The 19,500-nt window shown below is 36.4% G+C and overlaps 1 protein-coding gene and 1 long non-coding RNA gene across 20 annotated transcripts in view; one reads left to right on the top strand and one right to left on the bottom strand.

Annotated features, from left to right (window-relative positions):
- LOC141385744 (uncharacterized) overlaps positions 1-2,096 on the bottom strand; it is a 2,189-nt gene extending 93 nt beyond the window's left edge. The window contains exons 1-2 of the long non-coding RNA XR_012406675.1: positions 568-2,096; positions 1-358 (exon numbers count right to left, since the gene is read on the bottom strand). The exon at positions 1-358 is cut by the window's left edge and continues 93 nt beyond it. This is a non-coding gene — a long non-coding RNA (uncharacterized lncRNA). The remainder of the gene's footprint in view (positions 359-567) is intronic.
- Positions 1-19,500, top strand: part of LOC101883723 (uncharacterized) — a 303,912-nt gene that overhangs the window by 60,472 nt on the left and 223,940 nt on the right. The window lies entirely within an intron of this gene.

Raw genomic sequence — 19,500 nt, 5'->3', positions numbered from 1 at the left:
GATGTAACGGTATTGTAAATACCGTCATACCGCAATATAATTTTTTTTGCGATATTACCGTAGTCGCATGACTCGGTAAAACTATAGGTCTTCTGAGAAAATTTGCTCAGGCTAATGAAGCGAACGGGAGGTAGCGAAAACTACAATTCCCATCAGCCCAGGGGTGGCCATCATCCCTTGCGGTCTGTTGTTGCTACAGATACAGTAATGCGGAAATGGAGTGTGCTGCTAGAAGCGGGCATCAAAAAGAGCTGGAAATGATCGAACCTGAAGCGGGTGTTGTTGCCGCACGCGTACTGAATAGCTGTGTTGTCGCGCGGATTCTGATCAGCTGTGTTGTCGCGCGCGTTCTGATCAGCTGTGTTGTCGCGCGCGTTCTGATCAGCTGTGTTGTCGCGCGCGTTCTGATCAGCTGTGTTGTCGCGCGCGTACTGATCAGCTGTGTTGTCGCGCGCGTACTGATCAGCTGTGTTGTCGCGCGCGTACTGATCAGCTGTGTTGTCGCGCGCGTACTGATCAGCTGTGTTGTCGCGCACGTACTGAATAGCGGTGTTGTTGCGCGCGTACTGAATAGCGGTGTTGTTGCGCGCGTACTGAATAGCGGTGTTGTTGCGCGCGTACTGAAGGGCGAGATGGAGGGTGTGACACAGCACACTGTTCAGATTGATACAGACATGAGACCTCTATCTCACTCATGGCTTGTCCAGTCAAGTGGGGGAAAGACAATGCACAACGTTACCCACTGCTGTCAACCTGGGCCAAGTCATATCTCTCTGTCCCAGAAACCTCAGTCCTAAATGAGAGGGTTTTTTTCTGTTGCAGGGGACATTGTAAATACCCAGAGATACCAGCTTTTACCAGATTATATTTATATGATAATTTTCCTTTAAACCCATCTCTATCTAAGTGAGTGAGTGACTAAATGTTGAATGTGATGAGTTTTCAACAATACTAAATTGAAACTTTATTTTTTTACATGGTTTAATCATTTTTTGTTATTAAAATTGAAGTTCCTGTTTCAAAGCTTACAGATAGATGGCTAATTTGTATGTCATTGACACTTTTGGCACTTTGTTGGAGTATTTTCATTAGTTTTGTTTTTTGCTGTAAATGATTCAATAAATACCGTACCGTGACATTCATAACGAGGTATTACCGTACCATGAAGTTCTGATACCGTTACATCCCTATAAACGAATGATTTCTCCACTCAAATGAATGGCGGCTTGGACCCGGAAACAGTATTACATACGTCACAAACACGTCACCACTTAACAAGCGGATTATTCAGCATGTTTAATAAATACAACTACATCAACATGCCCAAAGGTGTACCTGAAGTGTATGCATTTTTTTACTGTAGCATGTTAAAGGTGTTGCATGTAAAGCCGTGAATAAAAGGAGTTTTCCCCAATATTGTTTAAAAAAAAAAATCTCTACACATAAAATCGCCAAACTGCACTTGTTATGGGCACGTCGAACCAACAGGCGGTGATTATGACACTTTTATGCTGTGTTCACACCAAACTGGCAGTTAAGTATTTGCGGAAGTATATTCAGACAAGTCAATGCAAAAGTGTTAAAGAGGCAAATTTCCGTACTGCAGTATGAGACTCAGGCCCCGTTTACACTAATGCGATTTCGTTTTAAGGTTTGCTACGGTTACGCCATCCGTCCATACTACGCCAGAGTTTTCGAGCCCCGAAAACGGTGGAGAGGCCGTTTTCATTCTAAAACGCTGCTGCTCCGTCTCAGCACCCTATCATACACCTGCCGTAATGTGGCGCAAGGCGCGATGCAATACTTGTTTGCTAGTTTCAGCTTGGCGCAAGAGTCGTTTTGAGGCGTTGCGCTACGCTGTTTAAATAGCAAATGCATTAGCGCTCATATGTGCGCCCATAGGCGTTCTGGTCTAAAAAGGAAGGCGTTCTGAGGCGGACTGCTGGCGCGTTGCTATTTTGAGAAACTATAATAGATTTTTCATTAAACCAAAACAAACCCGGTCTGAACTCCAGCGCAGAGTTGCGCCTCGCTTACACACTGCTAAATAGCCTACTCACAAGATGTAGAGCAATACGCAAGTATCTTTACTTATGAAAAAATTAAAAATTAGGGATAGGCCTATATATATGATATATTAAGAATATATATAGGATATAAATATAGAGGATTAAAATATTACAAAACATATTATTTTTTAGCCTACATAAATATGAAAAACCACTGCTTTTTATATGCCTTCTTCATCTCGGGAGGCTTTTCAGTTCATTCATGACAATTTGCTTTTGTATAATGTTATTATTATTAGCAGTATTATTTATTATATCCATATTTATATTTGTTTTATTAAAAACAAGCTTAGATTTGCCCACCTGTCAGGTTTTAGACCATATGGGGCACAGCATGTGTTTTAGGATATAACTCAGGTTTTTGAGCACATTTTGTTATTATTGTTCATTTATTCGTTTGCTGGAAATTAGAACTGAATTTATAAATAGTTTTGAAAGAAATCTTTGCGCTTAAAAAACAAAATTAATTATTTATAGACTAATTGATGTCTGTGCGTAAAGGTTTCCCTATCCACGAGAGTTAAAGTGAAAGTAGATCGATTAGACGCCAAGGCACAAAGCAGATTAATTAGCAAATATGTATTCTGACACGCCCTGAAAGCATTTGCGCCGTTAAAATAGAGCCCTCAGTGTGGATGGGGGAAAACGGAGACATCTGAAAACGTAGGCGGGGCTGCCGACATTTGCTATTCTGATTGGGGCTTTTCCTCAGTATTAAGTAGCCTACACACAGTTCAGTCCTACATCCTCTCTGAGTAAGTTAAGACTTCGCAAGCTTGACATGGAAAACATTAGGATCACCCTGGCTACGCTGTTTCACTGTCTTAACAATAAAATGAAAACATGATGTGAGGAACTGCCTATTTTCCTTTTAATATTAGCGACTTAACAGACAACAAAAATGTTGAGGCGTTGTGTAGCTGCATGTTCGTCATCTTCATGCATATTCTTAACAAAACGGAGCCTATAACATCACTGCCTCATTTCATTTTCATTGAAAATACGAAACAGCCTCTCTTTCACTGAATATCAGTTTTAATAATCAGTAATGGCCATTTTAAAAGTATAACGTACGATAAGTTTATACAATAGAGAAAATAAAGGCAAGCAATCAGTCAATTGTGCAGAATCGGTGTCTGCAGTTACATTAATTAAGATATTAACCTAACTTTTACTTGCACTCAGCCAAAACACCTTAGCTGAGAACAAGTCATAGATTCAAAGGACCAAAGTCAGGGAATTTGTTGTTAGATAGACAACAAGATGAATTAAATATCACGGTTAACAAATACAGTGAGATTAGATCCAACGGGAGATCCTTGATGAACAGTCCGACGTGCACAGCTCTCATATGTGTATGTGCTCAAAGCACGCTGCAGCGCATGCCAGTGTATGTGTTTGTGTGTGTGTGGTCACGTGACGTGCGTTTTCCCCGTTTTAATGTAGATGAAGAGTTGTTCAGAAACACTAGTGTGGACGCGGATCATTATCATTCTAAAACGCCGTTTTAAAACTAAAACGCACTAGTGTAAACGAGGCCTCAGAATACACGATGCATTCGCGCCTTCTGCATTTGGTGTGAACCCAGTCATGCAAATCAGAAATGAGAAAACAGTGCACACCCTGACATCATGAGGCAAAAACCCCTATTGTAGCATCCACTCGACCACACTGTACCTGTAGTTTCAGAAAATCTTCACCCTAGCCGGAGTTCTCAGAAAGTTTCGGTTTCAATCACCCAATGCTCTGTTTTCATGTAAGATCGTGAGGTAGTACGATTGCCTCTCACAGCAATATATATATATTATATATAAATAAATATATATAAATATGTGATATATTTGATATATATATATATATATATATATGTGTGTGTGTGTGTGTGTGTGTGTGTGTGTGTGTGTGTGTGTGTGTRTATATATATATATATATATATATATATATATATATATGGATATATATATATATATATATATATATATATATATATATGGATGTGTGTGTTTGTATATATGTGTGTGTGTGTGTGTGTGTGTGTGTGTGTGTGTGTGTATATATATATATATATATATATATATATATATGTATATATGTGTGTGTGTGTGTGTATGTATGTGTATATATATATATATATATATATATATATGTATATATATGTATATATATATATATATATATATATATATATATATATATATATAYACACACACACATACATATACACACACACACACACACACATATATACATATATATATATATATATATATATATATATATATATATATATATATATATATATATATATATATATATATATATTCACTTTAATTCATGGACATTCTCACAGCTTTTAATAATTTAAACCATCATTTTTACTGATTAATTTTTTTTTTTTTGCGATGCACTTTAAAATCGGATATAGAGTTACGTAAACTCATTCTTTTAAAAAGTTCCATTGTCTTTCTGGAGCCGTTATTTGTAAAAGTGCAGTCTTGGTCCCTGATGTGGTTTTGAAATACACAAGCAATAAAAGCAAAACAGTCTTACCTATGCGCATGATTTGCCACTTCACTAAACTCTAAGCGTCTCGTCTTTACCGCAACGTGTGGTGTTTCTCTCTTCCTTTTTTATGTATTTATTATTTTCTTCTTTCCCCTGCTGTCTTCCTCTTGCTCTCCTCTCTCGCATCACTTTGGCATCCCTCTAAATATATCTTGCAGTGTCTACCTTTCTCCCGTCTCTCCGCTTGAAATCCTATATGAAATGTGAATGTCTTGTTTTTGTGCATGTATTATTATCATTGTTCTGTCAGTTTTTAAAACAAACACAAGTTTATAGATTAAGTTATAGTCACGGAAATGAATTTTGAAAAGTGTATTATATATTTATTCTTTATTATTATTTTTCATTCATATATTCATTTTCCTCCGGCTTTGTCCCTTCATTAATCTGGGGTCACCACAGCGGAATGAACCGCCAACTTATCTGCCGCCCACGCCAACTCCTCCCCCAACAGAGCTCCATGCCCATCTTGGAGCATATATATATTTTTTAATTCTGAGGTAGATTTGCACTGAAAGAGAAGGGGGTTTCAAGACCCGCTCAGCTATTTCTCAGCTATTTAAGTATGTTTAAATTAATGTGGCCTGAAAAAAATACAGTATTCAAAATTCAATATATTTTTCACTTTAATCCTTGAAAATACTTGCAATCACAGCTTCCATATTTTTTTTTTCCATAAATTTGACAGACTTTTTTACAGTGCATTTTAGGATATGATACTGTATAAGGATTTGCATACAATTATATATATATATATATATATATATATATATATATATATATATATATATATATATATATATATATATATATATATATATATATTTTATATATATATAAGTTTCATTCATTTCTTTCCGGAGCCGTTATTTGTAAGAAATAATATATTTTAAATATATTATTAAGAAATAATATAATATTTTAAAAATACACACGCAATAAAAGCAAAAACAGACTAATGCACATGATTTGCCACTTCACTAAACTCCAAGCATGGTGTCTTTACCACGGTGAGGAGTGTTTCTCGCTTTTTTTCTTTTTTTGTTTGTTTGTGTGTTTTCGTTTTTTTCTTCTTTCCCCTCCTGTCTTCCTCTTCCTATCCTGTCTCACTTCACTTTGGTGACCCTCTAAAAATAAACTCCTATGTGAAATATGAAACTTTTATTTTTGTGCCTATAATATTATCATGTTGTCAAGTTTAGAATTAATTATAGTCATGGAAAGGATTTTTTTATAAGGCATTTTTCAGGTCTGGAAAAGTTTTGGAAAAACAGAAAATCCCACAAAGTTTTGGAAAAGTCATGGAAATGAGTTTAACAAATATCTGTATTAGGGCTGCACGATTAATCGATAAAAGATCGCAATCTCGATTCGACCCTACACATGATCCTAATTCAGATTTTCTACGATTCACCCAATTATATTTTCAAGGTCAGGAGAGAAGGCGGCTGCAGAAGTCTTCACAGCAACACTAACACCTTCAAATGGCGTTAAAAGTGTCACATACTGTATTTATAAGGTACAATTTACCCAAAATGTCATTTCTGTCTTCATGTAATGATGTGTTCACGGTCGTGAAATCACACGTGAGCTGACACACTGTCTGTTTATTGCCGAAAACGCGGGTGTGCATGCAAATGACGTGTGTGTGTGTGTGTGTGTGTGTGTGTGTGTTTAGATAAATAAATAAATAAATAAATATATATATATATATATATATATATATATATATATATATATATATATATATATATATATATATATATATTTCTGATTAAACTTCACAGCCACAAATATAAAAAACACAACATGTAATAAAGCTGGGCGAGGATTAGATACTAAGAATCGGATACTTGTTATACAATTTAAAATTCCTCTTGTTCAGTTTCTGCATGCACATTTTTTTCACTCGCTATTCTGACAGGAACTTCGCCGCTGGAGAGCACCTTCAATAATAATCTAAACATTTGTTTAGAGATGGACTGCAAGATCCATGATTTTGTGCTTAAAAGAGTGATTACATTTGGTAAATAATGAGGGCAAAGCTAAGTGTAATTATTGAAATAAACTAATAAGTTATAAAGCAGAGTGTGATGACCAACATGACAAAGCATCTGCAGTTGGCTCACATACTTCAAGAATATTGAATGAAAAGAATGGCGTGTTGGGTTCATTGTGCAACCAGCAAGAGTTGTGCATTTGTTAGTTTAACTTTGTGAGTGTGATGAGCAGTTCAGTGTTAGTTTTATTTAATATACCTTAAGATGAAACTAAACATTGCATTCTGTCCGCCTCCTAATTCATAAACAGCGGGACGCGCTGCTGAAGCACACAGGAGAGCTCCGTCATTAGCTGTTGCATTGGAGTCAAAACAATATATTAAAGTAGAAGGTTCTTACAACAGCCCAAACATGTTTAATCTTTTTCTTTTGCAAAATTCCTGTCATTTTCTCCTGCAAATTAGATGTTTTTAAATCTGCTTGATTCTTTTGAAACCGAAAGCAGCGCCCGTCAATTGGTGTTTTTCCATAAGATACACGTTTATGAATGTTTTATTTTGTGTGTATAGTCTTTAATGTGTTTTAGTCATTTTATTCTATTCAAAGCAGCACTCAGACGTAAATTTATCCTCGAAAACATGGCATGAGAGGTATGCGTGTGTTGGATGACTGTTTTTTTTGCATGCACAATCAATTCCATCCTTTGCATGAAGCTTTTAATCATAAGACAGGTAGTTTAAATACATTAGATGTGCTAAAATATTTGTTAAACAAATGTTATATATATAATATATAAAATTAATATATATATAAAACTATTAAAACTGTTAAACAGACTAAAGTGCATGGACTAATAGGAATTGAAGGAAATTATAAGTTTTCTATTTCATTATTTAATGCATAAAATAATTTATAATTTTTATGAATTGCGTTTAGTTGATCTGAAACTTTACTTACATTTTCTTTTCTTGTAAATAATAAAAGTTGCGTCAGATTGATGAAAAAGAACCTCAATAGCTGCATGCAGGGCCACAATGGTTTTTTTTTTTACATTGAAACAATATGATACAGTGTCTTCTGTCTATGACTGGCAAAGGTGTCCGAAAAAACTGTTGAATATCCGCGAATATTTGGTTAACTAAAAAAACAATTTACTGATGTTTGTAACGTATAGAAAAACGCAAAGCAGAATTCTCCTGAGCTCAATAACTCACTAATGACAGCCACTTTGTGATGGTTTTTAAGGTGGTTAATGAGGTTTGTTGTGTTACCTTGGGAGGTTTGGACTGACCAGGAGCAAAGGCTACCTGATCAACACTGCATTTCTCGAAAAAAGACTTGCAATAGACGCAGTCACCTGATGCTTGTGATGCAGTACAATCCGTAAACCCCACCCATTGAATTAACGGCTTGGTCTTTCTAATGTAAAATCGAGACGATATACGATATTTAATTATTGATCGTTGGCCACAAATATCATTATCGTCATAATAATATGATTAATCGTGCAGCCCTGGAACCCTGAATATATATATATATTTGTATTTTATTTATTTATTTATTTATTTGTTTGTTTTTTCTTCTTCATCTTCTTTGGCCTAATGCTGTATTCACACCAGATGCGGAACGCGCGGATAAATTGCGCTATTCGCGCGTAAATAGTCACGTGAATATTTGAGGTTACTCGCTTCATTCGCGCGTCAAACCCCGCTTCATTCGCGTATCAAATTCACTTCAGAACAGACGCGGATTCGCGTGATGGGCAGGGCTTCTGTCTGCCCCGTGACTCTAGCTTCATAGCTAAAGGGCTAACATGCATTTTATGAAGAAAATAACAGTGTTTATGTGCTTTATGAAAGATGATAAACAGCGTTGATATGTTTAGGGCCGTGTCTGAGTCCACTACATCCTTTCAGAGCTCTTTAAGCTCATAGACTCCTCCAGAAACTGAACCTGACTGATGGAGGTTTTCAGCGGTGCTTCTGACTGAGCCCAGCCCAGTTTGATGAACTTCTTGTCGGTGTCTGCTGGGGGATTTCCCCTGGGACACCGACAACAGTCGATACGTCACAATCACGCCCCCACAAGAGCAAGCTCCTGATTGCTTAACGCGGCGCGAATGTCCGCTGAAGTTCAGATTTTCGAACGCGGGTGATCGCGCGAAACGCGCATTAAGCGCGTCAAACACCACGCCATTCGCACCATGCGCACCGCGCAATTCTCGTCATACGCACCGCGCCATTCGCGCATATCGCGCCGCAGGATGTCTATTCGCGCGTTTGCATTGACTTAACATGTAAATCACTTGCGCTTGACGCGCGTGCCGCATCTGGTGTGAACGCAGCATTAGTCCCGTATGGTTGCAGGGTCGGCTCTTTGGAACAAGTCCTCCATTTAGACTTGTCCATATGATAACGACTTTTTTACACATTCCGGCCGGCCTGCCCTCTGGGCCTGTCACCCTCATACACTCATACACTACGGAAAATTTAGCCTACCCAATTCACCCGCAGCATGTCTTTGGACTGTGGGGGAAACCGGAGGAAACCCACGCGAACGCAGGGAGAGCATGCAAACTCCTCACAGAAATGCCAACTGAGCCAAAGGACTAACCAGTGACCCAGCGACCTTCTTGCTGTGAGGCGACAGCACTACCTACTGCGCCACTGCCTCGCCCACAGTAGTAACATATGAAAATATAAAGCATTGTATCGTTTAATAATAGTAATGTAAAAACAATTCATTTCTAAATAACTTAAAAATGTAACTTAACATAAATACCTTAACATTTTTAATTAAAAAATAATAATCTACAGCTTTTAAAACAGTGTGTTCGTAGAACACAGTCAAAATTATTAGCTCTTTTGTGAAATTTGAATTCTTTTTTTCCTTTGTGCTGATTAACGAAGGGATTTTTTCCAACAGTTTTTCATACATAATAGTTTCCAAACAAAATCTACCAAAACAAAATCTGATGTAGTTTGTAAAAACAGTCAAACTAATGCGCATGGTTTGCCACTTCACTAAACTCCAAGTGTGGCGTCTTTACCACAGCGTGTGGTGGTTCTCGCTCTTTTTTTGTTGTTGTTTTTTTCTCCTTTCCCCTGCTGTCTTCTTCTTCTACTCCTGTCTCGCCTCACTTCGGCATCGCTCTAAATATATCTCGCCGTGTCTACCTTTCTCCCCGTCTCTCCGCTTGCACAGTCTTGTCCAATAAAGTTAGCCATGCTTCACCAATCCAATCTGACACACTTTTACATAACAATTCTATCTGCAGCCTGCGCCCTCCCTTCCCAGACGCAATTCAAAGCTTTCTCCATGAATGAGTGACTGTAATGCAGTATTTTAACACTGAATATTAGATGCGTTTGGTGAATAGCATCTATTAGTGTTGAAATGCACTCCTGTCTTTCTGAACGGAGGGCTGTGGATGCTTCAATGCCATTTTTGTGCGTGTGGGAATTCTTGTGGACTTGTTTTTTTTTAAGGAGCTCTTTGGCTCTTTTCCAACATCCTATGGATGTTTAGTATTGATTAGGGCAGGCTGGAGATTCTCCTGTAGTGTTTATACCCGGGTGTATCTGTGTCATGATGTACAGGATTGTAGATAATGAATTAGTTGTGGATTTTTATAAAGTAACACTCATGCTCGGTGTTGTGATTTTAAAAAGTAATCTAACTCAAATATCTTTTGGTAGTCATATTTCTAGTCATATTTGTTGAGTAAAAAACTTGAGTACTGTGAAGTATGATGCATGACATACTTTTCATTAGGATAGTTACTTTTTTAATATTAATTGTGTACATTTGTACACTACCTTACACAAGTCTTGTTGTTGATCCCAGTTGTAAGAGCAGCAAATAATAGCTTTTTGGAAAAGTGGCTGATTTCTAATGAATCATCTGTTGAGCTGCATCCCAATCATCACAAATACTGCAGAAGACCTACTGGAACCCGCATGGACCCAAGATTCTCATAGAAATCAGTCAAGTTTGGTGAAAGAAACATCATGGTTTGGGGTCACATTCAGTATGGGGGCGTGCGAGAGATCTGCAGAGTGGATGGCAACATCAACAACCTGAGGTATCAAGACTTTTGTGCTGCTCATTACATTACAAACCACAGGAGAGGGCAAATTCTCCAGCAGGATAGCGCTCCTGCTTATAGAAAGTCAAGGTGCTCCAGGATTGGCTAGCCCAGTCACCAGACATGAACATTATTCAGTATGTCTGGGGTAAGATGGAGAAGGCATTGATGATGAATTCAAAGAATCTTGATGAACTCTGGGAGTCCTGCAGGAACGCTTTCTTTGCCATTCCAGATGACTTTATTAATCAGTGATTTGAGTCATTGCAGAGATGTATGGATGCAGTCCTCCAAGCTCATGATGGAGTCAGACACAATATTCATTCTGTTTCCACTGCAGCAGGACTTTATATTCTATACTGGACATTCTTTCTGTTAAATGACGAGACTTTTGTCTTAGCAAAGTCAGAGCTTACTGTCCTAATGAAATAAGTCAAAATCAAGGCATGATCATATCGTTTTTCCAACACATTTTTAAACCTAATCGTATTATAACAAATTTCCTTTGTCTTTGCCATGGAAACGGTATGTAATATTTTGTTACATATTTAGCAGATACTAGTTTTCAGCTTAAAGTGACATTTAAAGCAGGGGAGTCAAACTCAATTCCTGGAGGGCCGAAGCCCTGCACAGTTTAGTTCCAACCCTGCTCCAACACACTTACCTGTAGGTTTCAAACAAGCCTGAAGGACTCAATTAGTTTGATCAGGTGTGTTTAATTAGGGTTGGAACTAAACTGTGCAGAGCTGCGGCTCTTTTGGAACCGAGTTTGACACCTGTGATTCAAAGGGTTAACTAGGCAAGACATTGGTTTGCTCTGTTGCCAATGGGGAAAAATCTAATATTAATGACCAGTAAATTTGCTTTTATTAATGTAAAAACTGCTTTTATCCCAGCCAAACTAAAAGAAATAACTTTCTCCAGAAAAAAAGGAGAAAATACTGTCAAAATGCCACATTTAACCTCACCTGGGAAATTGAAAAACAATGCTAATATTTAAAAATAATTTAGTTTTCAACTGTTGATATCTGTAAAGGACAATACACAACTTCATTAGTAATATAAATAATTATTGATATTATTATATAATATAATATAAATCATTATATTATTTAAAACGTGAATGTAATATATATATATATATATATATATATATATATATATATATATATATATATATATATATATATTTGGAGCAGTTTTATACTGTAAGCAGGGCAATCTAGCTGCAACTTAAAGTGCAAAGCTTCACGATTATTAAGCATTACTGGCTCCGAGATCTCAGGGGACGCTTGCGAAGTCTTTAATAACAGTGATATTTTTGAGTTATGATTCATTTAGATGCTACCCAGCCCGATTGCGTATGAAAGTGCAATATGCGCGGCAGCACGCAGAAGACTGAGATGGGTTGAGGAGGGTCAGCGTTCCTGCCACCAGGACACACTGAGCATTAAGAAATGCTGGATTCATTAAACTGTCACTGTAAATCTCTGTCCACACCGACTTAGAGAGAGAGAGAGAGAGAGAGAGAGAGAGAGAAAGAGAGATAGCAGGAATATGTGAGTGGAAAAGAAAGCATAGGGAGGGAGATGCTACAAAAGAGATGGAATATGGAATGGAAAGCAACATAAATTATAGAGATTCAAAGATGTAGCGAGGGATTTGATTTGTTCCTATAATATCCCTCAACTGACCTTCGGACATCATATATATTTTGTTTAGATTTTCTTTCATAACTGCTGTTGTGTTACATTAGGTTTCGAGATGAAACTGTGACGTTAACAAATGAATAGCCATACATTTGTTGTTAGACTAAATGTGCTCTATGGCTTTCAAAACGAATCGTGATGCACAAGAATGAATGCCTGTGTGTGTGTTATTATTATGTTTTGTATCTTTTGTATGTTATGTTAATATATGTATGTATTCCGTTTCTTGTGTCCTGATCTGTACTTACACAAATTTAGCAAATACATTCTTTATAAGCTTCCTATTGGAAAAAATGACTACAGTAGATACAATCACTGCTTGAGGGTTGTAACTTTACACCGTGTCCTTAAAAAAAGATTCCAGGGACAAACAATTTGGCTGTCTGCACAAATCCCGAGACGACAGAAACATTTAAATAGCAGCCATTTATTTAAATATCAGCCACTGCACTGCCAATGAAATGGTAAAGGTAAAATATCACTCCTATTACATATGATTTCCAATGTAGATGTGAATTCTATTTGATGTAAATATAGTTTTTATGAATAAAAATAAACATTTTCTAACATATATATATATATATATATATATATATATATATATATATATATATATATATATATATATATATATATATATATATATATAACATATATATATTAATATATATGTATATATATATACATATATATATATATATATATATATATATATATATATATATATATATATATATATATATATATATATATATGTATATGTATATATATACACACATATATATTAAGGGTGTCACGATCCTCCAAATCCTCGATTCGATTACATTTTTGATTCTAAAGTCACGATTTGATTCGATTTTCGATTATGAATAATTAATTCATTAATTAATTTATTAATAACGAATTAATTATTTGTAGCCTACCGTTTAAACTACCTGACTTGCATGGTCTTTGTTTTACCCATAAACAAATCAAACAGTAAATGAATAAAGGCAAGATACACACATAATTACCACCTGTCAATCACTTTTTTTCTGCGGGACTCGTGAATAGGCAGTGATCTGTGTCGTTATAATGGCGTCGGTAAAAAGGTGCACAACCAACTGGAACCAGCCAACAGTATCTGAGGTGTTCGCTAAAATGACCAAGTACAAGTGTAAAAGTAAAGATTGAAGCAGTCTACTGATCCGCTGACTACCTGGACTCGCTGTCTGTGTGTGCGTCTGTGTGAATGAGTGTGTGGTCACGTGATGTGCGTTTTCAGAGGTAGTGAGGAAGGAGGGCTGCTTAGAAATGCTACACGCCAGTGTGGATGTGGATCGTTGTCGTTCTAAAATGGCATTTAAAAACAAAGACATATTAGTGTAAACAGGGCCTGAGTGTGTATTTTCGTGAGCGGATGTGCAACGGGTGCGGGGAGGAGGATCGCGATGCGCCCATCGTCTATCATCCCAACCGTAATACGTACATAGCAGAGCTTTCAAACTGTGTTTTTTTTTTTTGTCGACAACACGAACGTTGTCAACATAACTCACTGGAAATCCAAAATGCTTACACACCGGCGACTTCATTGAAAGTGGAGAGGATTTAAGTTCTGTCGACGGGTATCCTGCATCTGCAGTTTAACAAGCACTTCAACAAGCCTGTTTTTTCCCGCTTGGCAAGCCAAGCTGACATGACATGGGGGCGTGGCAGCATCGACGATTCTTTTTTTTTTTGATTCGATAATCGAAGTTGAGAATAAATTTCGATCAATTTCGATTAAAAATCTAAATCGTGACACCCTTAATATATATACATATATATATATATATATATATATATATATATATATATATATATATATATATATACATCTATGTGTGTATTTATATGTATGCAAAATAAATATGCATAGTACACACATATAGTTTTTGAAAATAAGCTTTAATTTTATATGCGAGAATTCTTTTGACAGCGCTAGTAAATATTAATCATAAATATATAGTATTAAATAAGTATTAATAGGGAACGAAAAGGCTGAATGGAAGATGCTGGTTCTGTAGTTTGTATTTAAGTTCGCACATAATTTTCTCGCTAGTGAACCATTCAGTTTTTCTACTTACAAAATCTGTTAAGAAAACAGCAAGTGTGCCATTTCACCAGAGGTGGCAGTAACGCACCAAAACCTTGTTGTCAAACACTGTAAAACGGGAAGAAGAAATCATCATTCTCTCCATCATATGGATTTACTTTCGGCTAGACACCGGCCTCACAGTTCCGTGATTGTCGGTGCCATGACTTATTGATACGTGATCGGTAAATGTTGCTTGTGTGGACACTACTGCGCTACTTGACTATAAATAGTTTCGCTACTGAAAAGCCGTTTGATTTAGAAAGTAGCAATGCTACTGCCACGCTACTGAGAAATGTAGTTAAGCTAGCAGCGTCACTACTTGTAGTGATGCTACTGCCCAACACTGCACTAGAGACATATAGAACAATCAGATGCTACAATAACTAACAAACACTCCTTATGCGCAAAGCACACACCCATAACTTATTAAGAGACTAAAGACAACCCTTTTAGATTGTGCTGAGCACAACAATTGACACTTTATCCCTTATAATTTACACTTAATACCCACATAACCATGCCCCTCCACCCATCCCCCCAAAAATTTAACTGAAATAGAATTGGTTGGAAAACACTAGAGACTTATAGTACAGTACAATCAGATGCTAAGGTCTTAGGACAACTCTTTTAGATTAAGATTATATGAAGTTTTAGGCTTATTCGATTTTCAGTTTCATTTGTTTGGGTGGCATGGTAAAATTGGGTTTCAATCAGTGGTGTGACGTAACAAATTACAAATACACAAATGAAAGTAAAATCGAATTGTGCGGAAAACACAAGAGACTTTTAGAACAGAGCAATCAGATGCTACAATGACTAACAATCACTCATTATGCTCAAAAGCACAGCCATACTTCATTAAGAGAGACTAAGGACAACACTTTTAGATTATGCGCCTGGCGCAACAACTGTTTTTCCTATACTTAAAGTGGACAAAGTGGATTCGGACATGTCCTAAGTGCTTTGAACAGTACTTTGATTTATTTGAGTGTTTGTTAGTTATTGTAGCGTCTGATTGTTCTGTCCTGTAAGTCTCTTGTGTGTCAGCCCTATTCGATTTCAGTTTCATTTGTTTGGGTGGCATGGTAAAACTGGGTATCAATCAGTGGTGTGAAGTAACAAATTACAAATACACAAATGAAACTAAAATCGAGTTGTGCGGAAAACACAAGAGACTTTTAGAACGGAACAATCAGATGCTACAATAACAAATCCTCGTTTCTTTACAAGAGCTCAAGGATTCAGCAGAATCAGGCTGAGACAGCAGCTCTTGATGATCTGATGATCTGGTTTCCGCTTCTCCCTCACCTAATAATGTGGAATTATCAGCACAGCAGAATAAGTACATAAGGGAGCCGGAGCATCAGTGCTTATGACGCTAATGAGGGAACAAGACGCTCAGGTGCATCATATATCATAAACTCTGATGATAAAGTTATTTTTTCATTAGTACTTTAGAGAGTTTGCGCCACCCACGCACGCAGTGTAGGTGGGCTCAATGAGTTAACAACATTGTTCATTTAAAAAACAACTCTTTGTTGTAGCGGTGCCGGACTAAAGCAGATCTCTTTTTGTTTGTCGTAAATTGATGTACTAAGTGTTTCCTCCTTTGTTGTGACAAACAGTTGAAGCCAAAATTATTAGCCCTGCTGTGAATTTTTTATTCGTTTTCACATATTTCCCAAGTGATTTTTAAGAGAGCGAGGGCATTTTCACAATATTTGCTGAAAAAAAATTCGGCTAGTCTCATTTGTTTTATTTTTTTGGAAAAAAAAGCATATTATAATTAAATATATATATATATATATATATATATATATATATATATATATATATATATATATATATATATATATATATATATATATATATATATATAGTTATTAAAACTATTATATATATTTAGATTTTAGCTACAGAACAAATTGCTGTTAACTTTCCAAAAACTTGCTTAATTACCCCAAATTGCATAGTTAACCTAATTAATCTATTTAAATATTTGAATAATAGTATTAATAACTAGATTCTTAAAGTTTGAGGACAAACTTTGAGGCTGCCTTGTGAACGCCTGACGGTAATAGTTTATTAAGTTTAAATAGTTTTAAAAAATATGAAAAGATAGATAGATAGATAGATAGATAGATAGATAGATAGATAGATAGATAGATAGATAGATTAGCATGTTATTAGCATGATTCTAGCATGAATTAGCATGTTACTAGCATGATTCTTGCATGAATTAGCATGCTATTAGCATGATTCTAGCATGAATTAGCATGTTACTAGCATGATTCTAGCATGAATTAGCATGATTCTAGCATGAGTTAGCATGATTCTATTATGAATTAGCATGTTACTAGCATGATTCTAGTACAAATTAGCATGTTACTAGCATGAATCTTGCATAAATTAGCATATTATTAGCATGATTCTAGTAAAAATTAGCATGTTACTAGCATGATTCTAGCATAAATTGGCATGTTATTAGCATGATTCTAGTATGAATTAGCATGTCACTAGCATGATTCTAGCATGAATTAGCATGTTATTAGCATGATTCTAGCATGACTGCATGTTACTAGCATGATAGATAGATATAAGTCTGGGCCTCTATAATGGAAGTCTATGGGACCGTAGCTAGGGTGCAGTATCTGGTTGTTAGGGGTGTGGCTAGAAAGTTAAAATCTCATCAGTAATTGGTAGTTTGGTAGTCTGAGTTAAATGAGCCCAGTTAGAAGTAGAAGCAGCATGCACCAGCTGATTGGTGAAGAGGAGATAGAGTGATGAAGCTAGTCATGATATAAGTATGTGGGCTAATTTGGCCAGGATGCTGGGGTTAAACCCCTACTCTTTTTTTTTTTTTTTTTTTTTAAAGGACATTCCAGATCACAGAGAGTTAGTTTAACCTCAGTTTAACGTCTCATCTGAAAGAGGGTGCTCAGAGTAGTATAGAGTCCCCATCAATACACTGGGGTGTTAGGACCCACAACGACTGCAAGTTGATCGCCCCCTGCCGGTCTCACAAACACTGCTTCCAGGTGTCTTGAAAAATATTCAGCAAAATATTATTTACTGTCATCATGGCAAAGATAAAATAAATCAGTTATTAGAAATGAGTTATTAAAACTATTGTGTTCAGACATGTGTTAAAAAAATCTGCTCTCCTTTAAACAGAAATTGGGGGAAAAAATAAACAGGGGTGCTAATAATTCTGACTTCAACAATATATATTTCTGAAGGAAGTTAATAATATAATATCATAAAAATCATTAAAAATAATAATTAAAAAATCATAAAAGTATACATTTGTGTTAAAAGTGATTTTATTCCAGCTAAACTAAAAAAAAAAGTCTTTCTCCAAAAGACAGAAATATAATAGGAAATACTGTGAACATTTCATTTCTCCGTAAAAAATAACTTGGGAAATAAATGTATAAATATGTATATAAATGTTGTATTTATTAATATTGTTGTATTAATTCAATTCAATTCAATTCAGCTTTATTTGTATAGCGCTTTTACAATGTAGATTGTGTCAAAGCAGCTTCACATAAATGGTCATAGTAACTGGAACAGTGTAGTTCAGTTTTTAGTGTTTAAGTTCAGTTCAGTTTAGCTCAGTTCAGTGTGATTTAATCATTACTGAGAGTTCAAACACTGAAGAGCCAATTCATCGATGCGTAGCTCTACCAATCCTGAACCATGCGAGCCAGTGGCGACAGCGGAGAGGGAAAAAAAAACTTCACCTGATGGGAGTAAAGAAAAAAAAAACCTTGAGAGAACCAGACTCAGTTGGGCACGACCATTTTAATTTCTCCGCTGGCCAAAAGTCTAGTGCAGAACTTCATTCGTCGTGGTTTAGGCTGGAAGATGGCCTCAGCGAAGACTCGTCTGTCCCTGGGGCGTCGCTGGAATCAGACTCATGTTCTCCACTCCCCACGACCATCAGCGCAGCAGCAGCTCAGGATATGGCCTGGTCCCGGATATGGAATCCTTGGGATCATTACGTCACTCGATTAAAACTGTACAAATGTCTCCCAGTGTAACTGTTGAAGCTGTAAAACTGTAGTTAAGCATAATAATTTAAATATTTGTTGGCTCGTTTTTGTACAGATGATTGTCTCTGTGCATGATGTGCTCCTCAATGAATCTGGCCGTGCTTTATTAATGCCGTATGCTGAGACATTCGCAATCGCCAGAGTTTTCTGCTCAGTCGCGGGTGCTCTGCTGATTCACATCACATCCCGAGGCCCCTTCGTGTCACGGCCAATCACATCAATGTTGTGATGCGCAAGCGGATGAAGAGGAGGACGAGGAAGAAGCTGTGATAGTGAAACACGAGCGCCCGAAGGCTGAAACTCTCATCCTAAACCCCCATCACAGTAATCATCACTAATCTTAATAATCAGGCCTTCGCTGTGACCAACAGGGGCGTTACGGTGTTAAAAAAAAAGAAACGTTTTCGGAAGCAGGTAAAATCGTTGCACTATTTAATATCACACACTATTTAATTGCATTACACTGTACAAACCCATCTGTAATTGTACATCTCAAATGTAAAAGTTTGATATACATAACCAGGGCTTAACATTCACTTTTTTGACCATCAGCCACTGTGGCTAGTAGTTTTCCAACATTTCTAGCCACTTGCCATTTTCACGAGCCACAATTTTATTGTTGGGAAAATATATTTTATACACATAAATATGACTTTGACATGCTAAAATGACTTGATTTAGAGTTTGCGTTATCTCTGCATGCCTCCTCATTCACTTTTTGTGTGTCGTGAGCTTGCTCAATAATCATGAGCGAATGGGTCAGGGTTTCATATATTACAATTAGTTTTCATAATTTTCAGAGCCCAAAATTAAGGATTTACCCAATTTATCTCTGACCACACCATAAATAAACAGTTCATTATTTCTTAGCCACAAATTTTAAATGTGTGAAAACA

This window comes from Danio rerio, chromosome 5, assembly GCF_049306965.1.
Source record: "Danio rerio strain Tuebingen ecotype United States chromosome 5, GRCz12tu, whole genome shotgun sequence".
NCBI classification, from domain to species: domain Eukaryota; kingdom Metazoa; phylum Chordata; class Actinopteri; order Cypriniformes; family Danionidae; genus Danio; species Danio rerio.
The sequence above is the reverse complement of the archived record's forward strand: the minus strand, read 5'-3'. Positions and strand labels throughout refer to the sequence as shown.